The following is a 23,056-nucleotide window of genomic DNA, read 5'->3' as shown; positions in this document are numbered from 1 at the left end:
AATTTGCGGAAGCTTAAATATTGAGCAAGATTGAGCTAAACACATATAACCAGAAGAAGAAGAATAAAAGAACCAAACACATGAAAATACTTTGGGGAAAGCCTCAGTTAAAAACCGCACTAGATGTATTATCATACAAGGTGGAAATACATAGGAATTATACAAAACCTTAGCTCTCACAGCTAGCTAGCTCTTAGTACAATCCTCACAGATGCTCAAAGGAAATCCTGGCTTCTCTCAAGCCTTCCTCTCTACCCTCCAAGCTCTTATTTCCTTGTGTTGTTTCTCCTTGGTGATCCTCCTGTTACCAAGTGGAAAACTTTCAACCAAGTGGAACATTGATCCTCCAAAACTGCGTAATCCTCAAGGAACCTTACCTTGACTGCATGCATGAGTTTCCTTTATAGGAAAACACATGCAACTGATAGTACATTGTCCTTGACATTTAGCTCAACTGGGTCTTTCTCAAAATAGACATGCATGAGTTTCTGATGAGGGAATCTTTAGTTATCTGGAGTACAGTAGTTGAGTGCATGCATGCATCAACTGACTGATAACTCACAATTAGTTCCTCAAACAGTTTGGAACTAATTTAACTGGACTTAGCTCAGTAAATTGAGCTAACTAATTACAACTCAAATATAACTCAATATTATCTCCTTAATTAAGGGATAATATCCTTAATTTAAGGGATAACTGTTGCATGACTTCAGATATACTTCTAACTTGAATTTCTCCAACTAATTAATCCATAATGAATTAATTAATTAATTCCAAGCAGCTAGTGTGACTAAATTCGGTTTTAATTCACAATTTTAATTCAAGGACAAATTAAAATTGGAATTTCTGGATTCTATTTTTATCATTTCTTTTTGCTATTTTCAACACTTATTTGTTTCGATTGGGGATGAGGGGTATATTGGTGCACAAGTAATATGATTGTCAGAGTTTAAGTTTCATCTCTGGTGTTGCTTCACTACTAGCAGGCCTGGACAGTACTCCGATGGAGTCACATAGGAACACACGCATTACTCTGCTACCAACGAGCCTGGTCAGTACCCCGGCAGAGCTACTTGCATCACCTCTCTGTGCAAGAACCCTTTCTCTTCTTTCGCCTTATACATTTTTCATTTTTTCAAACAATTGTGCATAGGCACTTATTTATTTCAGAGGCAAAAGAGGGATCCCAACTTATTGAGAGCAGAAGAGGCTGTTCCTTTAGAGAAGTATGTTATATATACCTCTGACATACTTGTTAAGGCTTTTCCCCCTCCCCTTACTCTACTTGGCTGAGCTGACAAGGGTTAACCCAAGAACAATCGACTAGAGTAGGTGGTACTAGTTAAAGCTCAAGTGTTTTGTTTTCACCAAGATTCACTTCGAACATAACATATTTTCCATTGGTGTATCATTAACTGAAGACAACAAGTTCTGCATAAAGAGAGAGGACAACATATAACCAAGTGTTGATATTTGTACAAATCCTCTTTTACTTTACCTTGCTTGTCTTAAGAGTCTGTCACAGTTTCATGCAAAACTAACCTACAAACGTAAACAAGCAAACAAAACAATAAAGCAAAGAGCAGAAGCAAATGTGAAAGCAAAGAAAGTAAGAAAAGTAAGAAAGATAACAAATAAATAAAGAAAGAAAGAAATAAAACATGCATGCAAGTAGACAAAAAAAAGAAAACACTACTCCTACTCCTAATCTAATGGTGCATGGGTTTGATCACATGAAGTGATATTTCCAATGCATCCACCGGTACATTGGTTGACCCATGTTGGTGAAGGCATCATTCGCAAAAAGGATAGTCAGGTGAACTTGCAAATGTGAAAGATATAACAATGAAGACCAACACACTCCAAGTTTAAACATGTCCATAGAAAAGAAAAGAGTGAAAACACAAGACAAGCATTCTACGGACTTAACATGGTGTTGTGACACACTGCATGTAGATGATAATCATGTGCACTCTCTTGACTATGATGGACAAGAAAACATGAGAAAGAGAGATAACTTATGCCTTGCAACTTTGTTTTCTGTGTATGATTCCTCCAATGCATGAGTGATGGGATCATGTGATTTGACTGGAGGTAGTGAAATCTATGTATTGGATTGATCTTCAATGCATACAGATGAGTGATGAGGAGCCTTGGGTGTTTCAACAATTTCCTGATTGGAAGTGAAACTAACCTCAGGACAGCGAGGGCCTGACATAACCATTAGCTCAAGCTAAAGTGCCTTGACATCCTGTGGCATTTCAACTTCATCGACAGATAGATCATCATAAATGGGTGGCTTTGAAATATCAACAGTGATTGAATCAACATTGTGATCAAATATATGAATAAAGAGATCACGACAGCTATGATAAAAAAAATAAATGTGTTCATCGACATCCTCGTGATCTGATGAATCATACATAGCGGTAGATGAGAAGCAAGAATGTTCACCCTCTGCGTTTATGAAAATAGTAGATGAAATATTGAGTGGATTCTTAATGAAATATTTGTCCTCTCCGCTATCAAATGATGTACTAACATCGGGTGTGTTCTCCAAATGATCGGAAGTAGATGCATCCGTGGATATATTTATGAAAGGAAAATTAGAGATAAAAGAATCACCAAAGATGTTAGGAAAAAGCAGAGGAGGTGAATACAAAAGGAGGTCATCCTTCAACAACGCTTCATGCTCAGATTCCCATTCATACTCATCCTAAATGAGAATGCAGGTTGGTTTTGAAGCATCAACTCCGTTGATGACTTGATCCTCGTTCACAACAAGTGTGGAGTTTGGAACGGAAGAACACAAGACAATACAATCTGGAGGATCAGCAGAACGCGAGGACCAAGGTTGAGGTAAAAAGTGCATATGACAACCCATGGGCTTCCCAATTAAATTTGCACAGAAATTGAGAGTAGTGAGGGTGGGAGGATGTGACAGTTGAACAGACTTATGTGCATGCTCTCCCACATCACTCTGTGGGGGTGGAGTTGTTTGATGAGGAGAAGGTAGATAGCCACTTTTGACAATGATTGTGTCTACTTGAGATTGCATAGCTCCATCACTGAAGTATACTTAACGGGGTTTTATATTTTTCTTCACTTTGGGATAGAGCGATTTGATACATACATACTCATATATTTCCAAAAGATATTGGAACTTCATCTTAGTTTTTAGAGCTTCAAAAGAGAGAAAACTGAATTTCCCCCAAAATTCCAGTAGAGATTCATGTGGGGCCTTCCATTGTTGTAACATTTTTTTATCAAGTGCTTCAGGATCAAAATGATGAAAAAAAAATTCTATTAGATCATTGAATTGTTTGAATGAGTGCATGCAATTAGGAGGCAACATGGCACACCATATCAATGGGTATTCATGAAGTGTGTGTGCAAGTAGCGTACAAACCTCTATTTCATTAAAATCTTCCACATTCTCCATGAGCGCATGGAAGTAATCTAAGTGCTTAGGCTAGGCCACTTCACCTTCACCATCATACATGATTTCAAAAAAGTTATCCCAGAACTCCTTCTCAACTTCAAATATATGTCCGTTGGAAAAACATTTCGGAGGCTGAACTGTAACATACTCCCTGATAGATGTGAAAATATTCAAAAAAAATTGTGAGGACTCAGGTTGTCATCGACCCTCCTTCTAGTGGCATAAATGTTGACGGTACTGGACCCACCAACATGTCAGGGGATCTCCCCGGTAAGAAGTCCCAACTAGATCTCAGATTGTTTGGAGTAGGAGTCCCAACAGTGGGTAGTATGGTATCGCCTTAACTGCAGTTGCACGCAGAGGTAAGTAAGATGTCCTTATTGGAAGCAAGGGTGTGACCTTGCAACAAGTCAGAGAAGGTGCATGAAAGGCTCTAACACATGGAAGGGGAGAAGAGTGCACCCCTTAGAAGCCTGTGATAGCACACAACTTGAAAGGGAACACACGAGCTGAAAGACATCACAAGATGGAAAGAAGAATAGTCGACGATCCAAAGTGATGATTTAAACCAACAACATTCTTCGATAAGATTCATACAAACACATACGGAATATGTTAGATTTTAAGCTTCTGTGGTAGTTTTTTACAGTGGCACGATCCAGATTAATACATACATACATGCATAAGGTACAACTACATACATTGTTAAAGTAACCATAATAGTTGAACTACAATAACAACACATGCATGAAACATGTTGGCTCTATTATATTAAAAGAGTGAAAGGTCCAATAATACATAAAACCATGGCAACCACTAGCCCCAATAGTGGAGTGTTACAATCACTACCACCTGCTCCTCCAAAGAGATCTACTCACTCTGCACTGTGGAGAAGCCAAGGCTCGTTACAATAAATTCCAAGCTTTCTATAAGTTAGACCTACAAGAAGCTTGGCTCCCAAAATCCTATAAAATGAGTTATGAGGTTCTATATATAGCAAAGGGTGGGGTGACCCTTGACATTCCCATTTGTGACTCTTCAACTACCCTCATGACTCTTCAACTTATACATGACTATTTAGATTCTATTGTTGACACTTGGTCTTTCACTTTACAACATGTTTACAATATAATATGCACATGTACCCATGTGAGACAAGAATGGGCTTGAGTAATCCATACAAGGCATCACTGAGACTCGGATAGCTGTGGGGAGACTAACTTGTCGACATCCTCTTGATGATCGATGGTGGTGAACTCATGCCAAACTTGGTAGTCTATTATGGTGTCCAAGTACTTCGTGGTGACATCCTTTTGAAAGCGAACTCTTGCCTCCGTTGCATCTGGGTACACTAATTTGGGATCTTTCTCCAACTCGTCATATAGTTGGGCATCATGGTCTTGAGTGCATCCGGGCGAGAGACATACTAGTGCATAGTGTCTTCGCTCATCTACAAATCTGTGATGGTGGCTATGTGCATCAACTGCTCGAAGTACATGTCTAGCTCCAGTCAGACTTGATTCTTTTCTTTCACCTTGGTGAGTGCACCAATGGATGGGATATCATGCGTGCACATAATGACATCCATGCTCTTGAAAACTCGTGCATGTGATGCCTGTAAGTTGGTGATGAGCTGTAAGAGTTCGTCATAGTTCTGGATCAAACTCTAGATGTGTGCCTTCAAATTCACTGCCTTTGGCTTCATCATCTTTGGTAAGTACAATGGGGCTCCCTTGTGCCTCATTGTCCATATCTACATGTGATCGATAGCAAAGTGTATGTCTGTCAAGATGTGTGCTCTATTAGCATAACGTTGTTTCCAACCATTAAGATGGACAACTGACTTATGCATAGTGATGAACCTAAAGTATAGCTTCCGCATGACTATCTCAAGAGACGATGCTTCATCAAGTATCGCTTTCTTCAACTCTACTTTGGCGTACATTGTAGATTTCTCTCCTCTCTTCTTGGATTCTTGTAATTCCTTAGCCATGTGCTCATTCTTAGCTATCAAGAATCTCACACTTGAGCTAGTGGCTTCAGCATATGCCTTTCTAGCATCATCCAATGTCGTTGGATGTCTATGCACATCAGACACAATCACTCTTTCTCGGAACTATTCAGGAGATGCATGGACATCCGAAGTGGGTATTTTGCATGACTGCACAACTCTGTGTTGTGACTCATCGAAGGATATGTTGTGCACATCTGCTTCCAGATTTTCCTCAAGGATTTCAATGTCTCCTTGATCACTTGGGACTTTCTCTGCTCCCAGATCTGGTGAAGTCAGTGGAGTGACCTATTAGCCTTTAGGCATGAGATCTGTATCATGATCTTGCTCTAGTTGAACCACATATGTGTCCATCTATTCAATCTCTTGAGAAAAGTCTTGCTCTTGTGATTGTTCATCCTGTTTGCTATTTTCCAGCTGTGATGAGTCAATAACCTCTATTTGTGCAATTTCATCAATGTGTGCACACCATGCTTCCTATTGTTCTTGTTCCTGTTGCGCTTCCTTCTCCTTTCTACACAACTCTTGTTCTTCCCTTAGTTGTTGCTTCACCTCCTATAACTTCTTCTCTGCCTCCTCCAGTTTCTGCTTCTCCCTCTGTCTTTGCACAATCCTTCTGTTGCGCTGTCACTTCTTCACTTCAATCTCCAAAGTTTCTATCATTATGAGTGGATCTGTCTTGAACTTGTAGATTTTCTCCACCTCTGCGTTGTCGACAACCTTTCTCTTTCCTTTTTCATGCACAGGTTTGCTGACCTCTGTTGCTATTGATGTTGCTGTTCTGTCAAGTTTTGTTGCCTTGTGCGCTACTAACCATTCTACAGCCACTCTAACATGTTTATTGAGCCTTGAGGAGTTATATCAGTATCTCCATGGGTCTTCCTCAAGCCAATGACATGCCACATGGATCCAAGGATGATACACTCTCATACAATGGTCCTCCACTAAGCAATGCGGGTCATAGGGATTGAAACTTCTGGTGTCAAAGGTGAATCTATTGAATTCCTCTGTCTCGGCCTCATCATGTTTGAGACTTTGGATCTCATACAACCAATCCACAAAGGAAGAGCAGGCCAAGGTGCCTTCTTCTTCCTGTGCAGTCTCACTGAAAACCCTGTTTAAATGTGGTATTCGACCCCTTTCATGACTAGCTTGTCCATGGAAAACTTCGATAACACATGCGGAGCCTTCTCCGCATTGTACATCTGGATGAAGGTACCAAGGGATGAGGCACACCAATCTACTATGTTAATCAATGCCTCCATCGTTTCCTATGAAATGCAAGGTAGATCTTGCTAAAAGATCATCTTGTACACTAGGGTGACAAAGTGGTCTGATAGTTGTAGTATAACTCCACGGAAGTTGCACTTGGAGAATAACCTGCAGTAGATGTGCACAGAGGTTTCTGAAGGTGTCCATGCCCAACCCAAGCTAGGAAACTATAGAACGGGCATAAATTGCATCAAGAATGTAGGTGGACATGAATATCTTTGCCTTCTAACCCTTGGGCGAATTTCAGGAATTTTTTACTTGCCCCTTTAGCTAAAGATCCAACATGTCGAACTAATTGAAAGGTCTTCCTTCATTCGCCAGCTGATCCAACACAATCACCCAACTCTACAGGAAGGTTTCTATACTCTCCTGGCCATATAAGTGGCATGCGAAGATGACCAAGAATTGATAAGCATCCCACGATGTCTTTTTCTTGTATACATGGTTGGGTGTTGTCCTGAACTTAGATGGCTCTCTCACCTAGCTCTTCAAGATGTCTCTTGAGTTCACACTGTCGCTAGGATGGGTGAAGACTGCATCCATTTTGTTCACCGGTTGTGGTAAGTGATATATCTCCTAAAATATCTTTGCGTTGAAGGCAGCAAGTTCTATTCCATTGGAAATCCTTAGTACCATGGTCTTTGGATCAGTTTGTGAGACAATCTAGTGGATCATGTCCACGCATGGAAATGTGGGATACCTACATCCAACCCAGCACAAGCCAGACTTATGTATGTTGACATAGACTCTGTGGTCCTCCAGATTCTCCTCAAAGGTGCCTAAAAAGATGTTATTGATGTCCTTCCATGTGATCATGATCTCCTTTTATATAAACAACTTAGTTTCTTCTTAGATGGGTAAGCTCATAGACACTTGCTCAACCACATCTCCAATTGTGCTCTCAATGGTGTCCTTTGACCTTGCTCTCTTGGAAGCCATTGTACTGTAATGTTGAGAGACTGATGAACGCCTGTGATACTCGGAGACATAGAAATGCTCATGGAAAGAAAAATGTCCGTTGAAAATGAAAATCAACTTGAGGACTAACATGCAACACCCCTGATTGACTAACGAGGAAAATTGCATGATTTTCTCTCAGACAGGCTAGGAGATTGACTGTTGAAACTGCATAGAGCATAGTCCAGGATGCCAATGAATTGATTGATTGCTGAAACTACACAAAGCATAGTTCAGCTTGGCCTGTTGAGGATTGGAACTGCACAATGTGCAGTTTCAGTCATTATGACTGCTACCCAGGAAATTGCACTGTGCAATCCAGGAGGCCAAGTGAGGCACTGTCTCTAAAATCTATGTAGATAACATCCTGGCAGGCTAGTTTGATGCATGATCTGTGTAATTCCTTGGAGAAAGGCAAGGCATTCCATCCCATAAATGTGCAGTGCAAGCTGGGCAAGACAAGGTTCGAGCCAATGCATCTTAAACCTTTCGACGGGTGACTAAAAATCAGTAAGGACTAAAAGCATGTACAAAGTTGGTGTAGACATGAGTGAATACACATGCATGTGATTACAGCCACTGCATGATTAAGTAAAAAGTTAAAACAATGAAGTGTGTGAAGCGAGTCACCGCAATGGCAACCATTAGTGCAGAAACAGTGTCATGCATGCGACAAGGAAATGCAATGCAAAAACCGAAACAACAGTTTTGCAAGCTAACATGCATTGAAATGCCAGAAAGCATTCAATAAAACCAAGAAACCAACATTCACACAAACTGAAATGTAAAAAGCGTCAGAAAATTAGCAAAAGACATGAAAAGTGGACTTACCCAGAAAAACTTGTGATGAATGTGTTGAAAGTTCCTAGATATGTTGGGAATATCAGAGCTCCAAGATCGAAAGTGAAGAATGAGCTCTGAGGCATCAAATAAATAGTTTTGACAAGATCGAGGCTTATGATGCACATACCATGATTCTAGGAAAAAATGACACTAAGCGGGAGGTTTCTAAAATGGATTTTGCATGTAACCCCCATCTGCTAAAAATAAATCCCTAAAATCTAGGGAAGCTTTTTGATTTTTGCTTTTTTTTTCTTTTTTGGGAAAAACTGGCCATGCATGCAAGGAAAGACTGCGTAGTCCTAGAGGGAACTAGTCAACCTGTGAGCACATGCAATGGACATCAAGCCTTGGGATGAATTCTGCGTAGTTTGTGGGATGAGTGGCTTTGGATGCCCCTCAAGATTTGTGCAATTTCTAGACTGAAGCCAAGGTTTCCAGCCAGAACTGCACAAATTCTGAGAGCAAGATCGGTGATGGGTTGCTCTGTGAAATTTTCTTGGGGAAGGCATCCTGCCTGCTCTGCACAATTCTATAGAGAATTATTGGCTACTAGGATGTGCTGCGCAATTTTGGAGAGTAAGGATGGTTTCCCTCTAGTGTTGCACAGTTTCCCAAGTCAGCATAAGAACGGTTTGAGACCAAGTCATGGGAGGTCAACTTGCAGGTGAAAGGAAAACAAGTTAGTGAACACAAGTTGTTATGCCAAAGAAACTCAACTGAAAGCATAAGTACCCGTTCATTGCATGACATGATGCTAAGGATGGTTGGTAGGGAGGCTCCAAAATGAAGGTAAGACAAAATTTTGGAGGATGGTTGTAGCCGCTACAACAAGGAGGAAGAAGGATATGGGGAATTGTTACATGAGATGATGGTGCGATACCATTCCAATTCTAATGATAATGGAGAGAGGCAAGTCATGATTTGACCATTAATGGCCATGCAATGAGTGGAGGCATTAATGAGTACCGTGCGGTCACTTATGTGGCAGTTGGACGTGCCTCAAATATATAAGCACTTTGTTAGCACATGTTTCATAGGAGGTGGCGAGGATTTCAACATTAAGGCCAGCTAAGGGGCTCTTTTAGTCATTGGATTTACATGAGGGATGGATTAGAGTTGTAAGCCATTGTAATCATCAAAATTGTTAAATAGATGAAAGCGATTTGATACTAAAATTTCCAATTACTTTCGTTTTTCTTCACTAAAAAAACAGATCTTATATATATATCTATATATATATATATATATATATATATATATATATATATATCTATATATATATATATATATATATATATATATATATATATATATATATATATATATATATATAGAAATTTTCTATGAATTTTTAATTTTTTTTGTAATATCCATAATTTTACTCACCTAACTAATAAAGATAGAAATGCATTGAATATTATCATCATACTATCTAGGTTCAAAATCCTAATCATTTTCACGTTACCATCGCAACAACCTCTACCTCATTATAAAGGTGCCCGGTGAACCCTATCACCCAATATAAAAAACATAAAATAAAACTTTAGTTTTCAAATGCCTAACTGTATTTTGTGTTGAGATAGACACGTTATCAAATTTCCATCAAAACATATGCCATTATTTTTAATTCTATTATGTTTCTAAAATATTTTAATCAATATATTTATTCAATGAACAAGTTATCAAATTCCCTTAAAATATTATTGCATTATTTTTTATTTCATTATATTTTAAAATATTTTAATTAATATATTTACACTGAAGGTGTTCCCTTTATGGTGTTGGTTGGGAAAACACGATTCACCCCAACTAATCTTCACGCTCCATTTTCGTCCTCCTCCATCCCGTCAAAATTTTCCATGTGGAAATTCACCCGTCAAAAGTCACCATGTGGAAAGTCACCATTGGTAAAGCTGCTATTACTGCCAATACCTCAAAATAGCCAGAAAAACATTAGGATGCCCTTTGGAACGACTACACTATCACCACCTTTGTGTTGATAACTGAGACCAGAACCACCAACTCTTCTGGTCTGAGTTATTTTTTTCTCTTAACATCTAGTGGCAATGCGATGACTTGTTGCACTATAATTTCAAATATGAAGGTTCCAATATGCCAAATATCAAGAATGCCTAATCTATCTAAGAATTGGCAAACACCCAAGAAAATCAAGAAAGTAATGATATCGCGAGCTCAATTTTATAGGTAGTCTCAAGTGCAGGGTACTTTATGAGAGAAATTATCAGACAAATGAATTTTCTTCTTGGTTTTCTGTAATGGTATTGTATGTCTCTGAATGGAAATAAATAAAATTATATGAAAGCATTAATCCACAACCCAGTTTGATTTCACTGAAGACCAATCTGTCACTAACTACTGTGAGCCGGGGAGTGAAGGAATTGTCTCACTAGATGCCAGACAAGATTTTTGGGGTATTTTAAAAGCAAATGATGTTGCACCTTGGAAATAGAAAAGAGAGATCCATCCAACTAGATTCCAACTCTTTCTGGACATATTAGTGACCCCTTTTCTATAGCACTGGAGCTTCAAAATGTTTTAGATTTATTTTTTTAATGTGGCAGAAAGGAAAATAAGTCAATAATGTAAACCAACCAGCCATACCAATCATTAGACATCCTTGTTCAGATATAAGTTATTAAATAAGTTCCTAGTTGAATTGAATTGAGTTGTGCTTTGCAAGGGACATGAAAAGTTGCTAGAAGTTGTCTAGTTGGGAAATGATTGAAGACAGTGGGTGTAGAGACATGAATGTGGGTTTGTCTTTGTAGGAACTAGAGATTATTTGATGAACATGTGGTTCTTCTCAGGCTAGGAGACTCATGAGAATTGAAAGAATGGTGGGAGTCATGAGGTGTCTGTGATTGAAATCAACATTCACGCAATTCAAGCTCATTGGTTTTTTTAATGGTTTTAAGATTGATGCTCCATCAAAAAGAAATATATGAATTTCCTGAAAAGCTATATGGCTAGTAAAAAAGACAGGATAGAGCATGATGGTTACTAGGAGGCACTAATATTAATACCTGCACAACCTCTAGCGAATGGATTCCAAATACCAAGACAGGATTTTCCTTGAATGCATTGTTGGATTCTCTCGTCTTAATTTGACAAGACTGATTTGGAAATCCTATTGGGATTTTGGGAGTAAATAAAATACTAAGTGGGTAAATTGACATTACTTCAAATTTGTAAAATGGCATCTAAATGGGTAAAAATCTGAAAATTTTCTCAATCGTAAAGATCAATTTTCACTTCAGACACCAATAGGATAGATTCATACAAGTTGGTCAATATTTGAATAAGGATTCAAGTTTACAATGACGAGAATAATAAGGAAATTGTAACATGATTTGATGGCTTTATTAATTATAATTAAACACTTTAATTTTATTTCTTTGTGAGTTAATAGAATTGTTCTTTATTATTATAAACTTTTTTTTATTTTATATGTGTTATTTTTATACTAAAAGTGTTCCCTCTATGGATTTGGTTGGGAAAACACTATTCACTCCAACCAATCCTCGCGTTGCACATCTATAAGCCATTGAGATTTGTAATCATCATTTCGAAAGTCAAGAGTGGCTCTAACCTTCCGTAGGAAATATTTGCATGGTCAAATTTTTTTCTAACTCTTTGAAGTTTTCCTCTAAGTTGTATTGACCCAATTGGTGAAAGCAAGGGTTTACAAAAAATACTCATTTTGTCTTTACAATTTTCCTAGTCTTCCCAAATATTATATTCCTTCGGTGTGTCTTTACACATTTAGGGGAAATTGCTAGTTATTATTTTATATGATTTAGAATATTAGATTGTTGTGCTAAGATCCTCCTCAGATTAGAAACAAAATGCTTTAATTGTGCTTAAGGATTCATGAATTTTTGCAAGTGAAATGATGATTTTTTATGTTAATTTTATGAGAAATTTAACATAAATAAGAGACCGAACAATAGCATAAACATGTACAGAACATCATCAAAAACACATTACAGTAGGAACATGATAAAGGAATTCACCCCTCCTGAGCTACGTCTCCTTGTTCTAGCTTCCAATGTCTTAGGCCTCTCTATTATGCTCAAAAGTGTAAAAATATATGTTTACAATGCTCAAATGCTTATGAAACCTACTCCAATGAATCCAAAATATCCAAAAATGGCTATCTAGCCTCTTTTTGCATCCAATTTGGTCGAAAACTGAAGAATTTATGACATCTCCTAGTCATCCCACTATTCGCTCCACAAATTGCTCCAAATCCGGCATGATTCCCCAATTTTGCCCCAAAAAGTGCTAACTCGGCGAGCATTTCTACGTGTGATGGGTGAAATTGTAGGACAGCTAATTCCGCCCATAACCTCGCTGAAAGTTATAAAAAAATGTCACGACTTGCAGATAAGGTGGTCACATGGGTGTTTGGACTGGCGATTAGCAGTGCAGTTACCCTGGCGACAACAGAACTACTACGCGATGTGAATGAGGTGTTCACATGGGAGGGATGCCGTTAGTTATGTTAGCGGTCTCCCCCCAACCTAATGGTCAACATAATTTAAAATATAATCCACGACCATAGTTTGTTAAGTCACATGTTGCGGGCTCAACGGTAAAACTTGGCTTTGTTGTATGCGATGTCAAGGGTTCGACCCTAGCCTCCGACCTATCTTACCAATAAAATTTTTAGCCGGCCATTAGGAGGACATGTGGCAGCCATAAACTATCAAAAATCACTATTGGTCGGAGCAGGGGTGATAGTGTTGGGGGCTAATTTCCTTAACCGTGGACCTCTTCCTTCTATGATCTATGTAATGCTGGGCCAATGGCAGCTTGCCACTTGGCGTTTCCACATGATGGTGCTCAGTCGGTACCACATAAAGGTGACAGGATTTGAGCCTATGACTCTCTATATCCACAACAGATGCGACTGAAGACTCTACCATGTCATTTCCTCTGCCATTTTTTTACCTGTTTGACAAAGTGAACAAATCACGTTTCTGGGATCATACGGTGTTTGTTTCACATGAAACAAGTTGCACTGAATTCAGGATTACGAGCACTACGCGGTCATTTAGGTTCCACACCATTCTGACAACTTTGATTTTTGACCATAATTTTGAGTACCTGATCACTCCTCCCTATTGGAAACCTTTTGGACCCCAAAATATCACTTTTAGTTGTCCAGTATGTGAGGGTATAGCTCCCTCACTTTTCCAACCTCTATCCATTTGGCTTTATCCATGTTACTATCAGTAACAACATCCTTCTTGCCAAGATGATACAATACATTATGATGCAAATGGTAAACAAATTCCTCCACTTAATTCCTTTGACTCAAGCTTGAATGTACATCTTGAAAGTATGTATTTTTCTGAACATAACTTTCATGTAAAACAAAATGAAGCTTGAGGAAATTAGTTATACAAACTATAGTCCTAGAAAGTACATCAACAAACTTGTCACTTATACCTTTCATATACCTTTTGACTAAGTGGAATAGTGGAAGAAAACCCTTCCAATGAAAGTTCTTTTCTCACTACAACTTAAACACTGCACCATTGAAATTTTTTGAATGAAATGAAATGGGCTTACCATATCGCATAAAGACTATGCCCATGGCATAATCACATACATCAACCTGAAACTCAAATGAATTTTTCAAGTTTAGAAGAGAAAGTATAAAGGCTGAACTGGTCTTTTGTCTTAAAGCATTAAATGCCTCTTGTTGTTTTCCTCCCCACTGGAAGACCTTTGGCACAACTGATAAAGAATGCAAATGAGATACAATAGAAGAAAAATTAACAAAATATTTTCTCCAACATTGGGCTACTCCAAAAAAACCTCTTATACAAATGACTATCTTTTAGCATTGACCAATCCATAATGGCATCAATCTTGGAGAGGCCTAACTTCAGTTGACCTTCTCCAATATCATGGCCCAAGTACATCAAAGAAGTTTTACTCAATATATACTTTGACATCTTCAATAAAAATGTTCTTGACATAAGACATCAAGTATTTCTTTCTCATACATGACATGTCCATAATAATTTTTTCTGAAAATGAAAATGTCATCCAAGTACTATCATGTCTAAAAATGGCTTCAACACATCTTTCTTCATATGCATGAAAGTAGTAGGAGCATGGCAAAGACCAAAAATCATAACAAGCCATTCAAACAAACCTTGTTTGGTTTTGAATGTTGTCTTCCATATATCTCCTTCAACAACTCTACTTTGATGAAAACCTCTTCTTGAATCCCATTAAATGAAATTCTTACCATTCTTCTTGGGCATCAAAACAAGGGGTGCACCACATGGTAAAGGAGAAGGTCGAATGATCCTTTTATTCAGCAATCCTTGGATTTGTTTTGTTATTTCTACACTTTCCATTCTTAACATCCTATGCATGTTAATGTTAGGAAGAATACACTTTTGCTACAATGATGTTGGCTTAGGGGGTCCTGACCCAAGTTTGGAGTTAGTTATGCCAACCAACAAAACCCTACACTGTTGGCCCTTTCAGAAATAACCCACGTAGAGCAGGCTCCAGTCTCACTCGAAGCAGTATTAGGGGATGCAAGAACCAAGTTTTTGCATCCACAGACTAGTGTGATGTCTTTTAGTGCCTTAGATATACTTTCACACAGATCACTACACTTCTAGGTCTTGTTACTATAACTAAGTTAAAGATGCCTTCTGACCTTTCGAAGGTCCATGATCAGTCTTTGCATACCTTAAATAGTCGATCTACCTAGTTTCGAGTATCAAAAAGTAACCCTAGATTGGAGTTCATGTAGATCTACATAATTTGTTATAACACATAAAATAAATGGCCTGTAACTTCATGGAAGTGACTAAGCATTCATTTCATACATCATTAAGATATATTCAAGAAATTCACGTAGCAATCAATCATTATTTCATCAAACATGGCATTCATCGGCAGTATATAAAATAAATAGATACAAATGGAAATACTCAATAATTCTTTGAAAAATGTCTTTGTTGATCTTCAATTTACTGATTACAGACTCTTCTTACCCTATGCACACAGCTGCAGGGGTCCATGCACTTAGCTGCAGACTCTACCTAGACCTCCTACGCACTCAGTTACGGGAACCTTCCCTTCTCTATCTAAGCACAGGAAGTAGAGCCTTCCTGCCTTAGCTCTTGCCCAAGACAATATAAGTCTTCAATGTACCCAATTCTCTTTCGAAAACTTACTTCTAAGACTTGCTAAGACCCAAATATTTATATACTTTTCAATACAATGCCATGGTCCGTGGACCATGGGTGAATCTCAAATCCAACTCAAAACTTTACCCAAAACAGGGGGCTAAGCCCCTTTGACTCTTATTCATCTTCGCGCTTTGCATCCACATTTCGTGGAGACTTTACATCTTTTACAAAATTATTTACAAAAATGACTAGTTTAACTCAATTCTACCCCTAAGGACCCCATCCCAACAAGCCCCCAACACAAAGATCGTGACTCACCCTTGAGTCACTAAGCTGGTTGTTCCACTTTCTGGCGGAGTTTGTTGAATGCCTTGGGCAATGCCTGAAGTTCCGCGGTACTCTGTTCTGCTTCTTTTTGTACTTCCTGGACCAGTTTATCCATGGTTTTCCCCTCTACTGCCAACTGCGGAAATATGCGCAAACAAGGGCCACGTCACAAATTCTTCCCAGAACGTTCTACTCATATGCATCAAACAGCAAAATGCTCTAGCAATTCTTAGAATGCAAAGTGTTCTCTGCTAGACCAGTATTCGTAATTTATAGGGGGATTTGAATTCAAATCCGATTGTTCCCCCCAAATTCTGATAATAAATGTTGCTTTGGCGACAGATCTTCAAATATTTTTGCCTTAATTATCGCCTCCCTGCTCCTCTTAATCGCTTTCTGGCAGTCAAATCATGAATAGTAACTCTAACAGTCATTTTCCCGCTGGGTTGCATGATACCTTTCCCTCTCACGCAGTGTCCTAAGTGCAACTTCTTCTGGTGCATCCTCGTCAATCTTCATGCAGCCGGGTCCCTACCTTGTCCTCCACACCGAGCAGTGTATTTTATAGTCTCGCGCTCCCTTGCAACTTCCTAGAGAACTAAAATTGTCCTGGTGCCATATAGTCATTGTGAGGGGGCCAGATCCCCTGTACATAATTTCATCTGACTTCCTTTAACTCTACCAGGAAAAGGTTCACCATTCAACTTCGCGAGATGGAATGTGCCACCATTTGTGATCTCCTTGATGACATAAGGCCCCAACCAGTGCATTTGAAACTTTCCCAGGAACTTAGTGAACTTATTGTCATATAGAAACACCAGATCATTTACCTTGAATGTGTGAAGCTTGATATGGTGATCATGCCATGCTTTTTCTCATTCCTTTTGTACTTGTTGGTGGAATCCTACCAAAAAATGGTCCTCCTCTAGCTCCATGAGCGACGCAAGTTGTTCTTCCAAGGCCTCATGATCTGCCATATCTGTTAAAGCTACTATGTGCAGACTAGGCACAATGTATTCCATAGGCATTACTGCTTCAACCCCATAGACTAATCTGAACGGTGTTTTCCCTGTCAACTTCTTACAGGTTGTCCTATAGGCCCATAACACTACAGGTACGCGCAGATCCCAATCATTCCACTGCATGTTATAGATATTTTTCAGCATGTTCTCCAAAAGTTTGTTAAAAGCTTCTACAGTTATGTTTTCATGTGGGTGGTATGGTGTAATATTCTTATGGTAGACCTGGAATTCTTTTGTTAGCGCACTAATTGTTTCACTCAGAAAGTGCGTACATCGATCACTCATCAAAACTTTTGGACATCCAAATCTTGTTAAGACATGGTCAAACAAGAATTTTGTTGTTGTAGCCCATGTACAATCCTTTACTGGCTGTGCTTCCACCCATCTGGTTAAATATTTCGTTGCAGTGATAATGTAGAGCACACCCATTTTCTTTCCAGGTAGCTGAGTTGGTCGATAAAATCAATGGCCCACTTCTCAAATGCATGTAAAGATACCTGAGGATGTATTGTTAGCTCATCCCTTCGTGACAGTTTGCTAGTCCTTTGACATGCATCGCATGACTTACAGTATGCTTTGGAATCCTTATGCAATGTTGGCCACCATAAACCCGCGCGAAAAATCTTCTATGTAATTTATTTTCCTGCATAATGGCCTCCCACGGCTCCTCCATGAGCCTCAATAAGAATAATTTCACGCTTAAAGTCCGACACATATCTATGCAATATTTCATTTGCACCATTTTTCACAAATGTCCTGCAATGATCGAAAAATCGGCTGCACGTACTACTGATTCTTTCTTCTCCTGATTTGTATATCCTACAGGCTCCATCCCTGTAGTTAAGAAGTGAATAATATTGGAAAAATGGTTATTAGCTACTCGTACTGCAAAGAGTTGCGCATCGGGAAACCCTTCCTCCAAACTACTGGGTTCTTCACTTGTTTCAATTTGCGATAGATGGTCAAGTTCAACATTCAACCTCCCCGGCTTCACAATCACTTCAAATTCATACTCCGGAAACAATAACAACCATCTACAAATATTTCCCCCCAACACATTCTTTTTGACTAGGTATTTTAAGGTAGAATGATCTATATACATCTTGAAATGCCCTCCCAACAAATAGCGTCTGAATTTTTGCAGCGCATAGACTATGGACAATCCTTTAGGTTCGGTCGTTGAATAATTTATCTCGATCTTTGATAACTTCCTACTCGCGAAGGCTATGGGATGGTCTAGTTCTCCCTCGCCTGCCTGTGTTAGCATTGCACCTAGCGCAATTCAAGAAGCAGCCACATGTACATGAAACTCCTTTTTCCAATCGGGAAATAACAAGATTGGCGCAGTTACCATATTTTCTTTCAACACATATAAATTGCGCTGACATTCTTCATCCCAACAGAATGTCACATCCTTCTTTAGCAGTTTCTCCATAGGTACGATAATTTGAGCATAAGATATGATGAATTTTCTATAGTATCTTGTGTGTCCCAGTGTCACGCGTAGCTGCTTGACGTTCCTAGGGGCTTCCAAGTTCACAATCACCCCAATATTTGCAGGGTCAAGCATCAATCCTTGTTTTCACACCACATGACCCACCAAGATCCCAAAAGGAACACAGAAGATACATTTTTTCAAATTCAGTGCTATTTGGTGTTAGGTTCCTATACCAATAGGAGTCATAATTTTGAATGACTAAGATTAAGCCTTGTAATATTGTACATACCTTTGCTTTCTGCAAATGTTTTCCATATTAAAAAATTAAAAAATATAAAGAGGGTATGTCCTAAAAGAATAAACAAAGGACAAAAAGAATAAGAATAAGGTCCAAAAAAATGAAAATATATGAACCCCAAAAGACAAAAAGAGACCATGAAAGTGAGCAAGTCAAAATGCCACTACTATTTACTTTATGCATAATAATGATTGTGTGCAGCTTGTAATTCATGCCACAATCCATGATAGTCAAATTGTTTAATCTTGGCTAGTCATTCTTTCAATTTTATGTTTATAGTTAGAGAATAAAATCTGACCAAACAGTGTAATCTTGGCAGATCATTAGATAGGTAGAGTAAATAAAAGGTGCTCATTAGTTTAATCTAAGCCCTTGGATGATATAAGGTTAGAATTAGATAGTTTATTTTGTAAAGAAAATAAAAAGATTGATAAGGGTTTGCTAGCCTAAATGCACCCAAATAAAGGAAGAAAAAATGGTAGGGTAGGTGAATGGGTAAGTAGTAGAAAGATTGCATGATTACAAATATCACTTGATAAAATCACATACATTATGCTTAAATGATATGTTTCTATGTACAAAGAGAATTTTACAAAGGCAAAAGCAATGCTTCACCTGTTCAAAATGATTAATTCCCCATCATTCATTTTAACCCCTATAACACTCACTCATTTCCCTTTCATAATAAAAATATTAATACCTATAGTTCTTTAAGTCAAAGAGATTCAAAGCATTTCTCTGACTTCTAGTGGGACCGGACCGTCGGCTTCATGACCTAAGAAGGAAAGGTGTTAACTTCCCTTGCAATTCATTCATCCCTCTCACAAAACCCCTTTTCCTAAGGTTAAATTCTTTTTGCCTAGGAAAACCCCATGATAAACATATTTTATGCAAAAACCCACCAAATATAGTTATCCTAAGTACTAAGTGTATAGAAAGCGCATAATATTTTGTATACCTAAGTACAATACCCCTTCCACTCATTTCACCTCATATAATTTTTTTAATTAAATATATAAAATTCCCGAAAAACCCATTGGCCCATATATGTTTAACTCCTTTATATAAAGTAATCCCACCCCTTAGTTTATTTATAAACTATATGACTACCCCATATCCCACAAAATATATTAAAACCCCGCCCTTAGTCCTTAATCCTATATTAAAGCGCCCCTGATGAGATTAAATTTTAATTTAATCCTATACCACCAGTGATTAGACCCATGGACCCCCCCGAAAACTTTGTGTATAAATCACCATGCAACTCCATCCTCCAACTCCCATTGATCATCCCTTCCCCACATCTTACGGCCCATATTCATATCAGTCCAGCCCGATGTCCGTCCTTTACTCGCTCGATAAGGTGGTTTTCCCCGACCCCCAAAATGCTATGTGTCACGTGCTCGACTAGATCGGGTGAGCCCCCCTCAACACCACTTCCCTCTCAAAAGCGGTATGATGACACCATTAAACCACCGTCCTGTTTAAATAAAAAAACTTCCCACTGTTCATAAATTAATGAACCCACCAAAATTAATGTTTTTTCTATATAAGCCCAATTACCCCTCTTTTCACTCTTTTCGCGCATTTGCTATTGAGAACTCAGAAAGCCGTTGCAACCCTTGCAAACAACGAATTTTCTCACAGAACTCCACCATTGCTCCATAGACGCTGCAGACAGCCTAGCTTGTTCATCAGTCTGTACCAGAATCGTACAAACCTCTGCAACCACCATCAACCACCATTTACAGTCAATTTCACCCAATTCCAGGTATTTAACCATGGAATACCAACTCCATTGTCAAATTCCAAGTAAATTCACCCTCATGACACTGTTAATTAAGTAAAAAATATCAAATTTACTTTAATTTTAACATTATGAGTGATAACCATCTGCAAGACCTTCGTTTACCTAAAACCGTCCCAAGAACCTTTGCTGAAACCCCCAGAGCGTAATTCAAATCCACAAGAACTAAATTATGGCTGCCCCCATCGCCATGGACGTTAGACCAATTACAACTCCCCATTTGGACCTGGACCACCTTCCCCTGGCTGACCGAGACTTCCAAATAAAAGACACCACTACCCTAGAGCCCCTGCTCAAAGTGCATTGCCAAAGTAGGGACAGATACCTTAACCATTCTGATGATATTGGCCTTTAGGAGTCAAATTTTCCCAAATACCAGTTCCCCCAAGTCCACATATTTCCAGAGATTGTTAGTGTGTGCTATGCATGCTACGTCCCCATCCATAGAACCATAATGTCTCATGAATAGAAGGTCCTTTTTACTATCACAACTGAGTCCATTAATGAAATGTTTCAGTTACAACCAGGGCCAAACCTAACCCCTCTCTCAATTGGAGACCTGTTGGACCAGTATCCCAAGCTTAGCCCTGTAAAATTGGCCCAGTTGTTCCAAACCTTCATTAGGGAGGAGAAACACATCCCTAAGGACTCCCCTCCATATGTATCAGCTATTTTCTCTCCATGGGGCCAGAACATTGTAGCCATGATATCATGTGTTTTGGGTTACACCACAAGTGAGTACATTGATGAAATAATTCTTGCTTTCATGTCCATCTATACCCTAGGACAACCTCCTGCAACTATATATGACTTTGCCACATTCATAGCTGACAGAATGCATCAGCAGTTCAAAAGAATGGGAAATGAGAGGGTGTTCAAATACTCCTCTGTATTATACCATCTATCTCTGTATTATCAGTCAAAGAAATTTTCTTTTACCCTTAAAAAGCTTGACACCAGGGGCCAACCCAGATCTGTTATTTTTTAGACCCCACTTTTCCCTGAGTTTGGATCACCATATACCTACTCAAACTTTATATATTCTTTTGTGCATCCAGTCATGACCATGCTCACTGGGAATCCTCCACCTAGGATAAGCCCAGAAATCAATAGAGTCCTCCAACTTTCCAAGCAAACCAAAGTGGGTGACTGGTACCTTTATCAGAACCATACGGAAATCAAAATATATGGTTGCATGCTTGCACCATATAAGTTGCCAAGATACCTCCCATTGAGGTTGTTTGCCTTAGAATATTATAGACAGATCATCAATGCAAATGGAGTCAACTTTGTTAATGCCAAGAAGAAGGCCTATTTTAAAATCAAAGATGAATTAGGTCCCTTCATATGAAATTCCAGAGAGGCAGGGAAAGAGGCAGATGTAATCCTGCAAAGAATGAAGTTCCAAAGGATTTTTGTATGGAGATATGACCCTTTGGAATTCATTACCAAGAAAAGGCAAAAGGTCAAGCTAGGACACTTCATCCACCAACCCATACCAGAAATAGAGGCATATGCCAATCAAACATAATGGGTGGAAGTTACCCTAGTAGACCAAGACAGCGCTAGAGTAGATGTAGAAAATGCTCTGATTGATTTAGAAAAGCAGCTTGATGACAACTCTTTTTTGCATGTACCATAAGAGCAAGGAAGAACCATGAGTACCCCTCCAATCATGCAAACTCCTCAGAATGAGGAGAAAATTCCAAAAAGAAATAGAGAGGGAGCTTCCACATTAGGGATGGACACCTCAAATTTGCAACAGGAAACAAGAAAGAGGCAAAGACTCAATCCGGCTTCTGAACAAGAATACATAGAAGATTTGGCACAGGTAATCAATACATAGGTAAGTAGAAGTAGGCCTACCACTCCATTTGAAGGCATGCAAGAGCCTTCCACATCATAGACTCAGATGTTGGAAAGGCAGCTTAGTGTGGAAGTATCATCCTTTAGCAGGCCTGCTGACAGAGACCAGGACATAAAAGACAGGTACAAGGAAATCAAAGCAAGAAATGAGAGGCTTAAGGCCCAAACATATGCTCAGTACCTGAAGCTGACTCCCACCAATCAAACAAGGCTAATGTCAGCCTTTGACATTAAAGAGGGAAAGCTGCAAATGTCTTTTATTAAGCCTATAGCTCAGCAGCCCAAGACAACATCTGATTTCAAAAGGGTTAACTTTGAAGTGTTGGTCAGGGATATTCATCCCATATACCATATTGAACTACACAAACAGGCTAGAGAGATGATATACTCCACCCTGATAGGTAAAGCCATAGCTACTCATCAGCTACATAATTCTTTGAACAACATTTTTGCACAATTTCAGTTAGGTAAGACCTCCTCACAGGCCAAGGATACAAGGATCAAGTCCTTGGAGTACTTAGCGATTGAATTGGGACACAATCCCAAGGATATAAAGGCCATAGAGTATCTTATAAAGAAGAAAAAC

The sequence above is a fragment of the Pinus tabuliformis genome, chromosome 5_1 (genome assembly GCF_031772625.1).
Source record: "Pinus tabuliformis cultivar Carrire ecotype Pingquan chromosome 5_1, CPIR1, whole genome shotgun sequence".
In the NCBI taxonomy this organism is placed as follows: Eukaryota; Viridiplantae; Streptophyta; class Pinopsida; order Pinales; family Pinaceae; genus Pinus; species Pinus tabuliformis.
The sequence above is the reverse complement of the archived record's forward strand: the minus strand, read 5'-3'. Positions refer to the sequence as shown.